Raw genomic sequence first — 17,488 nt, 5'->3', positions numbered from 1 at the left:
TATTTGGCTGGTTGCAACGGCACCAGAAGTTTATGAGCTATGGACGGGGGCGTTTGAGTCATCGAACTCCTCACTGCTTCTGGGGAGCGATACTGTAAAATGACGCTCGGATCATCAGTTAATCAGTTATTGGTATCTCTAGGAAAGAAATGGTTATCTAGCCCTAGTAGACGGTCTTGAACCTATAGGCTACTGTGATAACTCAGTTTGTTTGAAACATCTCATGGTAACGTTAAAGCAGGTATTGTTAACCTTGCTTCGATGGAACCCTAGGGATTTGGTGAGTCCTCTGCCATGGAGGTCAAGACAAATTTATTCATCATGTCTTAACGCAATAATATGCCCTGCTTTCGACAGTTACTTCCCGACACGAAATACATATCCAGACAGATGTTCATGTTTGATTTTTATGCCAGAGAAATAAATGATCAATACCTTAAAGAAAACATTGCTACTCAGCAGAACCAGGTTCAACAGCAACTTTTTAAAACAACAACGCTCTAGTCCAGGGGCCTGGAACATATGGAACGTATGGCTCACAAGCCAGATAGGGCTCTTTTCATGAGTACATCTGGCTAAAAGAAAATTAGGGCCATCCAATTCTTAAATGACATTTCAATTTTAGTGGATAGTTAAGTCAAGTAAAGTCATGTTTATTTGTATAGCCCATGGGTGTCAAACAGGCGGCGCGCGGGCCGGATCAGGCCTGCTAGGGGATTGGATCCGGCCCACGAGACAACGCTCAGAAAAGCGCAAGAGAAAAGCGAGCTGTAGGTTGAAATATATCGACTTGATGTTGCCAAAGACAGGTGCCTCTCAAAAAACGCTGTACTTGTATTTCTCTCTCTCTACTCTATCTTTCCCTCTCTCTCTCTCTTCCTCCATTTTTCTCTCACTCTCTCTGTCTCTCTTTTTCTCTTTCTTTGTTCCTCTTTGTCTCTTTCTTTCTGTGTCTTCTTACCTTATTTTGCTCTCTCTTCATTTTTTCCTCTTCTCTCTTTCTCTATCTCTCTCTCTTGCTTTCCCCTTCTCTCTTTCCCCTTTCTCTCTTTCTCTCCTTCTCTCTTCTTTCCTCTTTTTCTCTCATTCTATTTCTCTTTGGATTTCATTCTTTCTCTTTCTTTCCCCCTCACTCAATATTTCTGTTTTTATCTCTTGTTTCTCACGTTCTGTTTCTCTCTCTGTCTCTCTTTCTCTTTTTTGTCTCTCCACTTTTGTCTCCCGATCTTTCTCTTATTTCTATCTCTCTTTTTTTTCTCTCTAATCTGCTAAACCGGCCCCTGAGAGAATGTTTGTTCTATCGTGTGGCCCCAGAGCTTAAATGAGTTTGACACCCCTGATATAGCCCTTAATCACAAGGAGTCTCAAAGGGCTGCACAGAGCACAGATTATTGCAAACCACAAATTATTACTACACCATTCCCTGATTTAAAAGCTACATGATAGCAAGGAAAAACTCAAAAACCTCAACATGAGGAAAATGAAGAAACCTTAAGAAGGGACCTCACATGAGGTAATCCCCCTTCCAGGATGACCAGGCTGCAATGGATGTTGCAATAACAAATAATACACAGATATTGTCAACATAAAATATTGGTCATTGATATGCTATAGAATAGAAGTATGTTTTAAGCATGGATCTAAACAGTTCCACTGAGGTTGCAGATAAAATCTCAGCGGGAAGAGCATTCCACAGCACCGGGGCCCGAATGGAGAACGCTCTCGAATCTGCCGTTTTCTTCTTGGCTCTTGGGATCAATAGTAGACCAGCATTTTCAGAGCGAAGGCTCAAGACCAAAACATGGGAGGAAATTAAATCTGAAAGATATGAGGGAGCAAGTCCATGCATGATTTTGTATACTACCAACAGAACCTTAAAATCACATCTTAAGCTAACAGGGAGCCAATGCAGGTTAGCTAAAATCGGCGTGTATAAAGTCATGGGCTGAATTGGTAAAACTATCTGAAATAATCTGTTGCCTCGTTAGGGATGCTACAGTGTCAAGTCAAGTCAAGTCATTTCATTTTTGTATAGCCCTAAATCACAAAGAGTCTCAAAGTGTCAAAAAGGATTTTGGGGTTATTCTTTTGTGCCGCAATCACTTTCGAAAAATAGGCTGATTGGCTGCTTTATACTTTAAGTAACTGTCCCACCAGGTTTGACGGAAAACCTCAAGCATTTTCGTTCAGATTCCCCACAGTCTTGTTTAAGCGATCTAATTTCATCAGTAAACCAAGGCGTGCGTCTTTTAGGTTGTGATTTAAGCCGTAGGGGCGTCACGGAATCCAGGACACAAGATCGCTCCAAAGATTTGTGCGGTGAAAAAGTAATAGCCTCCTTCCTGATTTCTGTGTTTTTTGCATATCTGTCACTCACAAAGGTTTCAGATCATCAAACCAATTTCAATATCATACAGAAAAAAAACAAAAAAATACTAAAAGAAGTTTTGGAATTTTTATTCATTAAGTCACCCAAAAAAAGTCGAGGCCTATCTGGTCCTATGTCACAAAAATTACTGACCCCCACCTTGTTAAATCACAAAGTAACTCTGACTAACCAAAAGTTTAAGGAAAGCTTCAATTCCAAAGGCCATACCCAAAATTGATTGCCAACACCTGTGTTGAATCAAAAAATCACTTAAACTGAATCTGTTGGTGAAAATGAAGTAGCCTACAAATTCTCACTCAGTTATTCTTGGATCATGCAGCATGGCAACGATCCAAAACACACCAGCAAGTCCACATCTGAATGGCTCAAAAGAAAAACAAGGTTCTGGTGAGGCAAAGTCAAGGTCTGGATTGAAATCCAATTGAAATGGTGTGTTGGGACCTTAAACGGGCAGTAGATGCTTGAAAATCCTCCAATAGGCCAGGTTTTAAACAATTTTACAAATGAGAAAGGGCCAAAGTTACTCCACAACGTTGTGCAAGACTAATTACCAATTATTGTAAACATTTGATTTTTGTTATTGTTGCCAAAGGTGGTTCAACCTGCTATTAGATTCGGGGGGCGATCACTTTTTCACATATAAGATAAGTTTTGATTTTTTTTTCTACTTTTATAAATGAAATCAACATTTCAAAAATGCATCATCTTTTATCTTGGGTTTTTTCTGTTATATTAGAATTAGTTTGATGATCTGAAGCCTTTGTGAGTGATCAATATAAAGAAAACACATAAATCAGAAAGGGGGCAAATATTTGTTCACAACACTGTATGAAGGGTAAAGTTTCAGTTTACATTCACAATATTACACCGACAGACCCCATTTTAGCTGAACGTCTCGAAGGAATTCTATTTATTTGGAAGCTGATCAAGCAATTTATGTTATTGTTGGGACATATTGTGATGAAAACACACAGAACAAACTGTAAGCACCATAAAACACCACCCAATCATCCGGAGCAATTAGATTAGGTGAGGGGATATCTGCAAACATAGCACACTACCCTTGATCCTTCTGTATACTTCACATTTGCAGTATTTTGTGACAATTTTACAAACTTGTTTTAAAACCATTATTCACGACAAAAATGACAGTCAATATAAACCTCAACAATCTTCAATAACTGTGAGAGGGAGACAAATTATGAATCTGGGACATAACCACAGGTTATTATTACTTTATAGATTATATCAAATCATCAAACGTCACACAGTAAAGTAAAATTTACTGAAGAATTATCTTTTGTCTGGAGAGCGCGTTAGGTGGTTTTGTTAATTTTTTTCTTAATACAAAGCAAAAAAAGACTTAGCCAAGAAACTGTTATGTGAGTAGTACTTGTCAAACATGTAAAGCCACACAAACCCAAACTGATCCCTCAAAGGCAACAGCAGTGGTCCCATTGATTTGCGGTTCTATAATTTGTGAGTTCATGTACTTTGTTGGTTTTGTTCTTTAATTTTTTATTTTGTGCATCAGTTTAAAAACTGTATGTCTTGAATCTAAAAAAAAAACATTTTATTCTATTTTACAAAAAAGCAAGGGCTCAGTGAAAGCCCGTATGAAACTGGTGGGATTCAGTAGCTCCAAAAGGGTTACGAACCACTACGCTAAAGGTACCAAGAAGCATAACCTGGAGCTAACATAACATAACAAAACAACCCTACGAGGTGAAAGAGGCATGACCCCGTCAAAACTTGCTGGCAGGTTAATTCCTAAAAGGATATTTTCCGGCATTCTTATGCGTGTTTTCAAGCGTGAACTTTGTAGCCTTGAGATAGACAACCAGAATTCTTTCTATCCGCACGCGATGCGTTTTGGTTTCTGACTTTATGACGGTAATAAGTTGTGACAAATCACGTTTGTTTATGACCTCTCGGAAATTCTGTATGGCTAAGGTCCATACAAATGTTTTTGTATTAACAACTGTGTGATGATGTCAAGGAGATTTTTTATAAGTGTTTAAATGAGTGTCAGTAATTGGTTTACCTGAGAATAGAAGTAAGCATTGGAAGAAGACGGACTATGGAAGGCTGAAGGATACCACTAGGCAAATTTTGAAAGCCACTTTCCGAAATGTCTCGGGTGAGCAAGGACAAATTTTAGCCAGCTACCTGACATAAAAGCTAAAGACCGACAGCAAAAGATCAAGCTGGATACATCTGGGGTAACTGAAAAGAGCAAATAAATGGAATTGGTACAAGTAACTCTATTAGCCAGCAAGAGAAGCTACTAAACATGTATGGGAAAGCTCTATTGGATTTCAAGGAAAGTGTCCACCCATTTCCGGTTTCGGGTTATCGAGTGGCGGGAATTTTGTGTTGCTCACGTCGTCGCTTTTACGAGATTGTTTCAGATTACGAGATTCCTACTGTAGCAGAATTCTGGATTGAGAATTTTTTTATCTTGAACAGTTGAAAAGTTTCGGGTAAGTATCTCGGACGATTGGCGCAAGGTAAGTGCCGCGCACAATTGTTTTACAGTCGGAAGCTGCTGCCGATCATTGTTGAAGGGCATCCCCTCCCACGGCTGCTAAGACGCTCTTTGGCATCCGACGCTTACAAGTGAGTATGGGTTGCTGTAAAGGTTGCTCCCGTGTCCGTAGGCAAGTAGCCCTTCTAGAGGGACGTGTCCGTGAGCTAGAGCAGGTTAAACGGAAAATGTTAGGTGCCTCGGACACCACTGCTCGCGTGGGTTGTAGCGAACCTGCTAGTCCGGTTAGCACTAGCCCTAAACGGCATGCTAATCGCGGTGAGCCATTTCAGACGCATAACAAGTTCAGCCCCCTAGCTAGTCCCACTCCACCTCGGTCTACTGGCTCCCACACCCTAGTTATAGGTGACTCCATCACCCGTAACATAAAGCTTAGCACCCCAGCCACGGTAATGTGTATTTCTGGGGCCAGAGCACCCGACATTGAGGCTAATTTGAGGGAGCTGACGAGCAAACCTAGACACCAGGACAGGGCTAGCTACACCGATATAGTCATTCACGTCGGCTCTAATGATACTAGAATGAGACAATCTGAGATTACAAAGAAAAATATTGCTAGGACCTGTAATCTCGCCAGAAAGATGAGTCGGCATCGAGTAATTGTCTCTGGCCCCTTGCCTGCGAGAGGCAATGATGAGAGGTTTAGCAGACTAGTCTTGCTAAACCGGTGGCTGGCAAGTTTTTGCAATGAGAAGGGATTTAGGTTTGTGGATAACTGGCCTGCTTCTGGGGCCGACCTGACCTGCTGAGGAGAGACGGCCTTCACCCTAACTGGGAAGGTGCTCTCACTCTTTCTAAAAATATAGATTACTGTTTAAGCCTTCCATGACAGGGTACACTAATGCAGGCCAGGTCACAGGTGATTAGTGAAGCTGTAACCATAAGTGTGGAGTCTGTAACGCTAGGGCTAACTAGCGCTATGCTAGATTCATGCAATTCACATAGATTTTGTTGTTTAGAGCATTCTACTGACTGCACCATACACCCTGATTTATACTCTTCTATAGCATCTTCTTCTGTGCTTCTTACCTCTGTTTCTCCCTTGTTAGGTGAGGAGGGAGAAGAAATAACATTATTTTCTACCAATAGTTATCCTGCTACTCCACCTGCCGTCATGCAAGGCACAAGACCCGGGACCGGCAGTATAATCGTGTGGAGGTTACCATTAAGGTTCAAAACTCGCGAAAGGTTTCAGCTCAGTCCACAGTGCTGTAGCTTGGCCTTCTGAATATTAGATCACTAGCCTCCAAGGCTTTACTTGTCAATGACCTTATTAATGAACACAATCTTAAACTTATTGGCCTTTGTGAGACCTGGTTAAAACCAAATGAGTTTGGAGTGTTAAATGAGGCTTCTCCCCCTAACTTTGTGAGTTCGCACTTGGCACGACCATACAAAAAAGGTGGAGGTGTTGCTCTTATATCGGAAGATAAGTTGAAATTTACTCCTAATACCCCTACTAGTTTTAAAACGTTTGAAGCACTTGTTATGAGGTCCTTAATGTCAACACCAATTTATTTAGTTGTTGTGTATCGCCCACCTGGACTATACTCAAATTTTTGGGAAGAATTTTCGGAACTGTTAACAGACTTAGTAACTTATGCGGACAATGTTGTAAATATTGCTGATTTTAATGTTCACATAAACTCCCCATCAAATTCACTTGCAATTGCATTTAAGTCACTGATTGATACATTTGGTTTCAATCAAATGGTCGATGTGCCCACTCATAAAGATGGGAACACTCTAGATCTCGTCCTGACCCGTGGCGTAGTAGCCTCAAATGTTACAGTGTTACCGTATCCTAATGCCATCTCTGATCACTATCTTGTTAAATGTGAGGTGCTGTTTAATGGTTACTGTGATAAGGAAAATTTAGGCTTTAGCAGTCGCAATATCCGCCCTAAATCGGTGTTAGCCTTAAAAGAATTATTACCTACGGTAACTGCAGCCTTCCCTTCGTACACTGGGTCTGTTGACTCACTTACAAACAACTTCAATACTGCTTTGGTTAATGTTCTTGATTCTGTGGCGCCCCTAAAGTATAAATTCCGACCCAAGAAGAATACACCTTGGTTTACTGAAGAAACCAGGTACCTCAAACAGAGTTCCAGAAAAATTGAACGAAAATGGCGCACTACCAAGCTGGAGGTTTTTTGACTGGCCTGGTGTGACAGTTTGCTGAAATATAAAGTAGCTCTTGCCTCAGCTAAAGCTTCGTTTTTCTCTAAGATTATTGTTAAACATAAGAATAATCCGAAATTTTTGTTTGACACAGTGGCGAAACTTACCAGACAACAACTTAACCCAATTGGTTTCACTTATTCTGCTAACGACATTATGGAATTTTTTAATAAAAAGATTCAACTAATCAGGAATGAAATTTTAAAAGAACGCTCTGTTTCCTCCTCCTATATCAAAGATGTGGAGGTGTTAGGTATAGACCGTGTCGGCGGTTGTTCAGAAACATTCTCCAGTTTCAATGATTTGTCCCTTGATAATCTAACACAGATGGTCAGTAGGGCCAAACAAACTACGTGCCTGCTTTATCCATTTCCAGCTTCACTGGTGAAGGATCTGTTTGGGATTTTAGGACCATCAGTTTTAAATATTATTAATATATCGCTATCCTCGGGTATTGTTCCTGTAACCTTCAAGTCTGCCGTCATTAAACCCACGCTTAAGCGACCTAACCTTGACCCAGAAAGCCTAGGTAATTATAGGCCAGTGTCAAAACTGCCATTTTTTTGCGAAATTACTTGAAAAGGTCGTTGCACAGCAGCTAAATGACTTCATGTCAGAAAATAACCTTTTTGAAACTGTCCAGTCAGCATTTAGGGCAAATCACTCTACTGAGACAGCCCTGGCTAAAGTAACCAATGATCTCCTTTTAACAATAGATTCCGGTGCCTCATCAATGTTACTGCTGCTGGATCTCAGCGCTGCTTTTGATACGGTCGACCACAACATATTATTGGTTCGTCTAGAACACATTGGTATCTCAGGAACTGTACTCTCGTGGTTTAGGTCCTACCTGTCAGACAGGATGCAATGTGTTAACTATGGTAATCTGACCTCTAAACAATCTAATGTCCCCTGTGGTGTTCCTCAAGGCTCTGTACTTGGCCCCCTTCTTTTTAGTATTTATATGATCCCGGTTGGTGACATTATCCGCAAATATAATATTAGTTTCCATTGCTATGCAGATGACACTCAACTGTATGTGCCACTGGAAAAAACTGGACATTTAAGTTATAGAAATTTGGAGGCTTGCCTTACTGAGATTCAAAGATGGATGACATATAATTTTTTACGCTTTAACCCAGAAAAAACTGAAATGTTGTCGTCAGTTGTTTTCAAACACTACCCTGAACCTAGACAAATGTAATAACACCCATAGTGACTCGGTCAAAAATCTAGGTGTTATATTTGATCCTAATCTGTCGTTTCAGTTACACGTGAAAAAAATTACTAGAATAGCTTTCCACCACCTCCGTAATATTGCGAAGATTCGTTTGATGCTGTCCCAATCAGATGCAGAGATTTTAATTCATGCGTTTATTACTTCTCGGCTTGATTACTGTAATGTATTGCTTTCTGGTCTCCCGATGTCTAGCATTAAAGGTTTGCAGCTGGTTCAGAATGCGGCAGCTAGACTTTTGACTAGGACCAAAAAGTTTGAGCATATTACTCCTGTATTGGCCAACTTGCACTGGCTCCCAGTCCACTTAAGGTGTGACTTTAAGGTTCTCCTATTAACATATAAATGTTTGCATGGGATTGCACCCTCTTATCTCTCCGATTTGATTTCCCCCTATGTTCCTGCACGGAGTCTGCGCTCGGAAAATGCCGGTCTACTTGTGACTCCGAGAGCCAAGAAGTCTGCAGGCTCAAGAGCGTTCTCCATCCGGGCCCCGGTGTTATGGAACGCCCTGCCTCTGGAGATAAGATCTGCAACCTCAACGGAAGTTTTTAAATCGAGGTTTAAGACACACTTCTATTCCAAAGCATATGATTGATGCCCACCTCATATTCTGTTTTGTCCTGTCTTCTTCTGACGCCTGCCTGGCTGATACGAAGGAGAAGGATGATTTGGGATGGGTACAGTAATGCTAATTGTAATTCACCCTGGTCAATCCTGGAAGGGGGATTACCACATGTGAGGTCCTTTCTCAAGGTTTCTCTTTTCTCCTCACACTGAGGTTTTTGAGTTGTTCCTTGCCTGCATGCTGGTTTAAGATCAGGTAATTGTGTAATTTTGTAATTGTAATCCTGTGCAGTCCTTTGAGACATTTTTGTGATTAAGGGCTATATAAATAAATGTGACTTGACTTGACTATTCACCTGGAGCAGTTGACAATGACAATAGCGGCTAGTGGTGTGGCATAGAGAGTGGCTAGAGAATGAACCTGAGGACAAAAATGGTCCAGATCCCCGAATGACTCAGCGATGTTCATTTGCACAACCATATGTGGTAGGCAGGTGACCTAAGAGTATGAATAGGGACAGGAAGCGTGCTATAAGCTGCAAAAAAATGGCTAACACAAGTGACTAAAGAAGGAAAAAAAATGGGAAAAAATCATAAGCTCTCTGAATCAGAGGACTCATTGACATTTGCTTGCATGAGTACATGTGGAAGGCAAGTGACACTGGAGAACAGAGCAGGGGCAGATAACAATCACAAAAGTGATTAGTGGTGAGCCACATCCTGCAGCTAAGTGGCTAGAGAAAGGACAAAAAAATTCACAATACCTAAATGATGGGACTAGGCCATGTTTGTTTATACAAAAATCTGTACAGGTATAAACAGAGTGACACTTACAAATGAGGAAGCAGCAGCTAACAATACCAATAGGGGCTAGCAAAGAGCCATAGCCTGCAGCCAAGTGGAAAACTAGGGTAGCGAGAGAAGAAAACAGTCAAAAAAAGGAGACTAGCTATGGTTGGTGGGTGATAATGGCAATGACAATGCATGAGCAGCTAACAATAATAGTATTTGCCAGTGGCGAGCAATAGCCAGAAACCGAGTGGCTAACATGAGAGGCTAGAGAAGAACATGGGGGAAGAAAAGTGGAAGATTACTGAATCACAACTCCATCACATTGTTATAAAACTAATCGACTCTAGAAGCAATTGGGTCAAAAATAGGACCAACGCAATACTCAGGTCAATTTGACCAACTTTTTGGAGTGTTTTAACGAAACGACCTAATTGCTGTGTTGTGCACCTTTTTCACGGGCAAATTCAACACTTTTCAAGCACTTTTAAGTCAAATTATTCAGTATTACTGTACCTGTAAAGGGAGAAATCCTGTGTCGGTCAAAAGAACTTTTTTTTCTTTGTTGACTTTAGGGACTAAATTAAAATCACTATCTTTCTTACATTTGTTAAAATAGGATTGGGAATAATTCTTTTGTTTTGCATTTTATCATTTACTTCTAGCAATGAAGAGCTTTTGTTTTTTATTTTTTATTTTATTTTTCTGCGTTTTCAGGGATTTTGTGTTGTTCAATTTTAAATCTGTTAAGTGTGTAAAACACTAACATTGTTTTGTAATTTACAAATATTGTTCTGTAGATCTGTGGATTTTTGAATTGATTTTTCATGTGTTTTGAAGGGATCCTTTGCAAAACATATGAAATTAGTACTACTAGATAATTTGGTGAATAATGTTTTAGTATTAGTCATAATATATATATTTTTTTTAAATCTGAGGAGCTGTTGGGGAGCTGAACCAGAAAAGCATTTTTTTTTAATTAGAGCTGTTCTCTTGTGTGTGAGCAGTAGGGGACGGTAAACTTCACATGACAACGCCATAATGACCCACAAGAGCAAGCGTGTTGGCATCATTTTCTGCACTTGAAAAAAAAAATCTTCATTTTTTTGCGTTGTCTATAGAGTCAGACTGCCAAGAAATCTTTTTAAAAGAATTTTAAGCAGCCGTACAAACCCTGCAATTGGTTTAACTTCAATATTTATTTCAGTATTTCCCCATACAAAAACAAACAACACAGGACGTTGGGTAGGATCAACTAAATCATTGGGGTGGTCCACTTTTAACCGTACTTTGAGTTAATTCTAACCCAAGCGTTTTAAGAGTAAAGCTGTCACTAACTTTAAATATTAATGACCAACTACTTTCCCCAAATGAAACACGTCCCCTCTGTCTGAAAATGTACTTTATCCCCATGCTAGTTGCCCAACTGCCATGTATGCTAAATACATCAACCAAAGACCTTGTTATGGAACAAGTCGTACATGAGTATGCTAAAAACATGCATGTTGCGAGTAAGAAAGGATAAATTACACAAAGGTCAAAACGTTAAAAGAATCCTCCGGGCTAACCGTCAGCATCGGCAGCACCACCTTGCGAGCCAATACATGTCAGTCGTACTAAACACAAGTATGTCTGTTGTAAAGCTAGATGTGCTCCGACACATCAGCACAACTATTCACTTTTGTCACAAGCTACAAAAAGGTTTGACGTTTTGAGGTATTTAAGGGATTATTTATTCATATTTCAACTTGTTTTTGTGAATTCTTGTTCAAACACATTTGGCATTTGGTATAAGGAAAAAATACCCTAACATTGACTGCGGAGGAAATCTATCCATCCATCCATTATCTGCACCGCTTATCCTCATTAGGGTCACGGGGGTGCTGGAGCCCATCCCAGCCATCTCCAGGCAGTGGGCAGGGGACACCCTGAACTGGTTGTGCGGAGGACATGAGAAATAAAAAAGTCATTCGACTTTCTCCTGGATATAAATTCTGCAGTGAGGAAGCAGCAGTAAAACCTCCTTGCACTTGTTGGCGAAATGACGGTGGTCCGTAGGCAAAATGGACAAGCGACAAGCATGCCTTGAAAGTCAGGTCACATACTTCGAGCAATGCATCAGAATGAATGATGTTCTCGTTAGGCAAATACCAAGAAAACCGTGACCATATGCAGAGGCGGTTCCGGTGACGGCAGGCAGCGAGGTGGAACCTGGCTTCGTGCTCAACCCAAGCAACAGGTGACTGAATTCCTACAGTCAAACGGGATTGCTCTGGACTCCAATCAGGTTGTAGACTGTCACCCGCTACCCAGAAGACACAGCACTGACAAGCCGGCGGTCATTCGACTAGTGGAAGACTGGAATGACTGGACTAGGGCTCAGACAAGGGGCCAGTAAGTTCTAAAATCAACATTGGAATGAACTACCTTTTTAAAATCCTCATTTGCGCTGTTATGTTTATTTGATATTTGTCATTAATTTCAAAATTTTATATTTAACGTTTTAATCCTTTTGCATATATGTACCTTTTTATTTAGTTTTACGTGCACTGAAAGGCGAAACCATCTGATTTTGTTGTACTTGTATAATGACAATAAAATCAAATTATTCATTATTTATTATTATTATTTGAATCAAGTGTTTTGCTTCAATGCATGAAGTATATTAACACCACTGGGGGTTGCTATAAAATACACACTGGGACTTTAAACCATATATCAGCGACTTAAAAAAATTAGTATCATTGTGTGCTTTAACACAGTAGTTAGAATCTCACCAGTTGTAATTTATGACCCCAATATCCTGTGTATTGTTTCCCACTGACCGCTGTCGTGGCTTCTTTTAAGTGAAGGCGCCTGTCCGAATCATTACGTGAGCGCTTCAATATTGTCTGAAACTTCCCGATGATAAATGAGCTATTGTTGTACTGACAAGATGCTGAGTGCACACACATGTTGGGTATCAAGTGAACAATCCACAAAAATGTCTTGAGGAGGGACACATTTCGCAGTGTTTTGTTTGAAATTGCTTGCCACTGAAAATTGTACAATTGACATACAGTGGGACCTCGCTACTTCGCGGTTCCACGTTCGCGGGTTCAGAGCTTCGCAGGTCTAACCCCATGCTTTGAAACCCATCCATCCATTTTTTGCGCCGCTTATCCTCACTAGGGTCCCAGGGATGCTGGAGCCCAGCCCAGCCATCTTCGGGTACTGGGCAGGGAACAACCTGAACTGGTTACCAGCCAGTCGCAGAGCACATAGTCACAGACAACTTACTCATTCATTCACACTTAGGGACATTTTGGACCAACCAGTTAACCTGACATGCATGCTTTTGGAATGTGGGGGGAAACCGGAGTGCCCAAAGGAAACCCACGCAGGCATAGGGTTGGTCAAAATACAGATCTGCGTGTTGAATGCTGCTGGACGCTAAAGACGTTGAAGATGTTTGTCTGCTTACTTTTCTTTCTCATTGGAAGAATTTGTGCTGGCAATTTTACGTAGAATTTGAGGACACGGCTGAGGAAAATGCCTGATCAACTAAACAGGGATCAGACTGGCGCAACTTGGGTTTTAAATCAACGTCATGATGCCGTCTTGGCCAACAGCCTCGCTGAATAGACCACCATGCTCGAAAACTCCTTGAGAACGCTGAAAGCTGACTTCTACAGCAAGTTCAACGACGGGTTTTAGGTCCTCATGGTCAAAATGGAAAACAATGACTTTTCGACCAGTTAGACTGGTTGCATTGGATCAAGATCAACTTTTGGCTTATCTCACACAAATGAAATAAACACACGCAAAAAAGAAAGAAAGTAAGTTTAATCAGTGAAATCAAATGATCAAATATGAGGGTGAGGCGTAAAGGCAAACATGGAGGCAAACAGGAAATGGACTCATTATGTTAAACATCAATTTGCTTATTTAGAGTTTACACGTTTGATTATTATTCTTGTGTGATGATGAGATGTGAATTATAATACTCAAAATGTCTTGTTAAAAATCTGATTAGATGACATGAATCATGTGAAAGTTTTCCGGTTGGTAAGGTTTTTTTCTTCTGCTCTGTCAGTTGTTAGTCAAAGCTGTTGATTTCAACTTTTATAACCCTGCAAATGATGACCAGTGGGGGAAAAATGTCAATCAATTAATCGTATTCAAAGATTAAACTAAAATAACTAATTCGTTGTCAACATTTTGAAAAGTGGGTTTAAATTTTTAATATATTTTGGCGAATAAAATCTTTGCTACAAATTAAACTAAATTTAGGTCCTGGGTTCGAGACTGGGTGGCAACATGTGTTGGCCTAGTGAGGGATGGGCACCACCAGGCTGTATTTGCCTAAGACACACTACAGGAAATGGTGCCCCCACGATCCTAGTGGTTAAGGTATACACCCACCCACCCCTTGATAACTCCAAATGTAGTATAATCTTTAGACAAGTTGGTAGGAAAAGAGTATATTACACACTTGCAGGTGTAGAGCATACATTGTAATGTGTTTTTGTTTAATGTTAAAATGATTTGACAACAACTTTTATCACTTCATCCATCCATTATCCTCACTAGGGTCGCGAGGGTGCTGGAGCCCATCCCAGCTATCTTGGGCAGGGGACACCCTGAACTGGTTGCCAGCCAATCGAAGGGCACACAGGGACAGACAATTTGCTCGCTCATTCACACCTCGGGACAATTTGGTGAGGCCAATCAACCTGACATGCATGTTTTTGGAAAGTGGGAGGAAACCGGAGTGCCCGGAGGAAACCCACGCAAGCACGGGGAGAACATGCAAACTCCACACAGGAGGTTCGATCTCATGACCTCAGAACTATGCCGCACACGCGCTAACCACTGCGCCGCCATGCTGACCTTTATTACCGTATTTTCCGCACTATAAGGCGCACCGTGTTATAAGGCGCACCTTCAATGAATGATATATTTTTAAACTTTTTCCATACATAAGGCGCACCCCATTATAAGGCGCTATAAGTGCATGTGCAATTTTGTAATTGTAATCCTGTGCAGTCCTTCGAGACATTTTTGTGATTAAGGGCGTCATAAATAAATGTGACTTAACTTGACTTGGCTACAGTAGAGGATGTAGTTACGTTATGCAACCGTTAGATGGTGCCGCGCTAAAGGGAATGTCAACAAAACAGTCAGATAGGTCAGTCAAACTTTATTAATAGATAACAAACAAGCTTTCCACAACTACATTCACTCCCAAAATGAATAAACAGCCATATTATTATTTTCTCTGAGGTAAAGCATTTTCGTGACACATCTTTAACATCTTTGAACAACAGCAAGGCATAACATATTACTTTTCCTCCATTTAGTCAACACGCAAAAAAACGTCTGATACTGGAACCATTGTTCAGTTAGCGAGTTCCTCGGGGGACTCTTAATTCTGCCGGCTCAAGCCACTCTCGTGTTCGATTCATTAATGTTGAACTCTCTCGCTGCTGCTCTATTCCCGTGTTCTACTGCGTGACTGATCGCCTTGAGTTTAAACTCTGCGTTGTAAGCGTATCTCTTAATAGGAGCCATTTCAGGGTCTTTATACAAACGCACAAATAAAAAATAATCGTTGTTTAATATTTCCCAGTATGCACAGCGCACTTCTTCTTCTACGCGAAAAATGGAGTCGGTGGCTGCTTACCGTAAATTGCGAGACCTTGTAATTCAATATTGATCCATATATAAGGCGCACCGGATTATAAGGCGCATAGTCAGCTTTTTTTTTTAAAAATCAGATTTTCCGTGCGCCTTATAGTGCGGAAAATACGGTACTTCATATGATATAATATTCTGTTGTTTTACACTCTTTTTCTATCGTTCAAAACTTCAATATTTGAATATAGGAGGACATTAAAAATGTGCTTTTAAGAATTCCGATGCTTTGAATAACTAAAAGAATAATCGGCCGATTCAAAGATCAATAAAACAATTGTTAGTTGCAGCCCTATTTTCAGCCATCTTTAATCGATTAATATTTTGGGCCATGAGGTATATAAAAAAGGCCTCTTAATTGCTATGCGTACAGAACTCATCAGAAGTAATACAATGGTTGTGAACCGGTCTGGCGGTTTTAACTGATATTTGAAGAGTGACATCATCACCCTCGTAAATATGACTTGATTTTATGGGCCGGATGCACGAGGGGGCCAAAAGAAGTAAATAAAACTCTCTTGATTCTAAAGTCTGTTTTCAATTAAGTTCAATTTCAAACTACTTTTTGTGTGTATGAGGATAAAGACGGGTCCTTGCATCTTTTTCATTGCAAAATTCAAACACTTTTTGATGACTTTTAAAGCCAATTAACCAATTCCTCCACTACCATTAAAGGCCCGGTCACACAGCCTTTCACGGGCGTATCGAGGCTGAATCACGGCCAGAAATTTCTGCCCGGGAAGCAGACGCGGTGGAAAATGTGCAAAATTGGCTAAACGCGCTGTTTACCCGTGGTATGCCCGCGAAACAGACGCCGCCGACTGTTCCGCGTCCTTATCGCGGGTAACCGCAGCTGCATCGCGGTACACACGCTAATGCACGTGATAACACCGCGATACAGGCGCAGAACAAACGTGCTATGACCGTGCTCCACCCGCGATTACCCGCTAAAATTTCGCGTCCTACCCGTGTGTAACCACGTCTTGGCCGCGGCCCTAGCACGTTCGTACCGCGTCTTTACCTCGTGTGTACCACGTGTGCCGCCCGCGGTTACCCGTGGTCTAAAGTTTTGAGCAGCGCAAAACTTTTTCGCGCGGCCATCCGCGTGTGAATTTCTTACCACGGCTGGATCTCGTCTGTATCGCGATCTCAAAGCGTCCAACAGCGTCTGCTTCACGGGCAGATATTTCTGGCCGTGATTCAGCCTCGATACGCCTGTGAAAGGCTGTGTGACCGGGCCTTAAAATAAATCTGATGTCAATCATGTATTTTGCAGAGCCACAAATATATATGCGATGTACATGTATGATTTTTAATCTTGCGTGAGCATTTATTGAGACATGGTTTTAGATCGATTATATTTGTTTTTAAAACAAATCTCTCCGGATATAGGTGTTAAGTAAAAATGAGAAATTCCCATTACAATTTAAAAGTGGGAAATGCTACTTCATTTTTTGTGTACCCCATAATAAATGTCCAATATTGATAGGAAACCCTTACAGTAATACACATGTCATAGTGCCTTGTTTAAGTGTGGCATGCACCTGTCCTCTTGGGCGCAAGCTGTAGAGGGGGATGACGCTTTATGCCAAATCAAACTAATGCCAGCTGGCTTTAATCACGGGGGAAGACGAAATGCTATAGCGCATACCTGTCAACCTGTACGTTTTTGCCGTACAAAGTACGTTTATTATGTATTTTAAGACGTGTACAACGTACAAGAAAATCTGTACGGAAAAACGCAAATGTGTCAATTATGGGTACCATCCGGTATACACCGCCTTTCACAAAACGGCAAATAAATCAAGTCTCACGAGTTTGCCGCGGTAGCCTCTATCTCGGTATAGTTTTTTTTCGTTGCAAACGAATCGAGCGGTTTGATGCTACTGTGGGCATGCGTCTGCCGCCTGGGGATTTCCCATCATGCATTATTCCGAAAAAAAAAAATAAAATAATAAAACTCGGTACCCACGTCTCTCCCACCCTAACACTGAACACTGGCTCCCCCCAAGGTTGTGCACTGAGCCCCCTGCTTTTCACCCTCTACAGCTCCGACTGCTCACCGACCCACCCCACAAACACTATAATTAAGTTCGCT

This window comes from Urocampus carinirostris, chromosome 10 (genome assembly GCF_059441175.1).
Source record: "Urocampus carinirostris isolate Australia breed hairy pipefish chromosome 10, RoL_Ucar_1.0, whole genome shotgun sequence".
Taxonomy (NCBI): Eukaryota; Metazoa; Chordata; class Actinopteri; order Syngnathiformes; family Syngnathidae; genus Urocampus; species Urocampus carinirostris.
The sequence above is the reverse complement of the archived record's forward strand: the minus strand, read 5'-3'. Positions refer to the sequence as shown.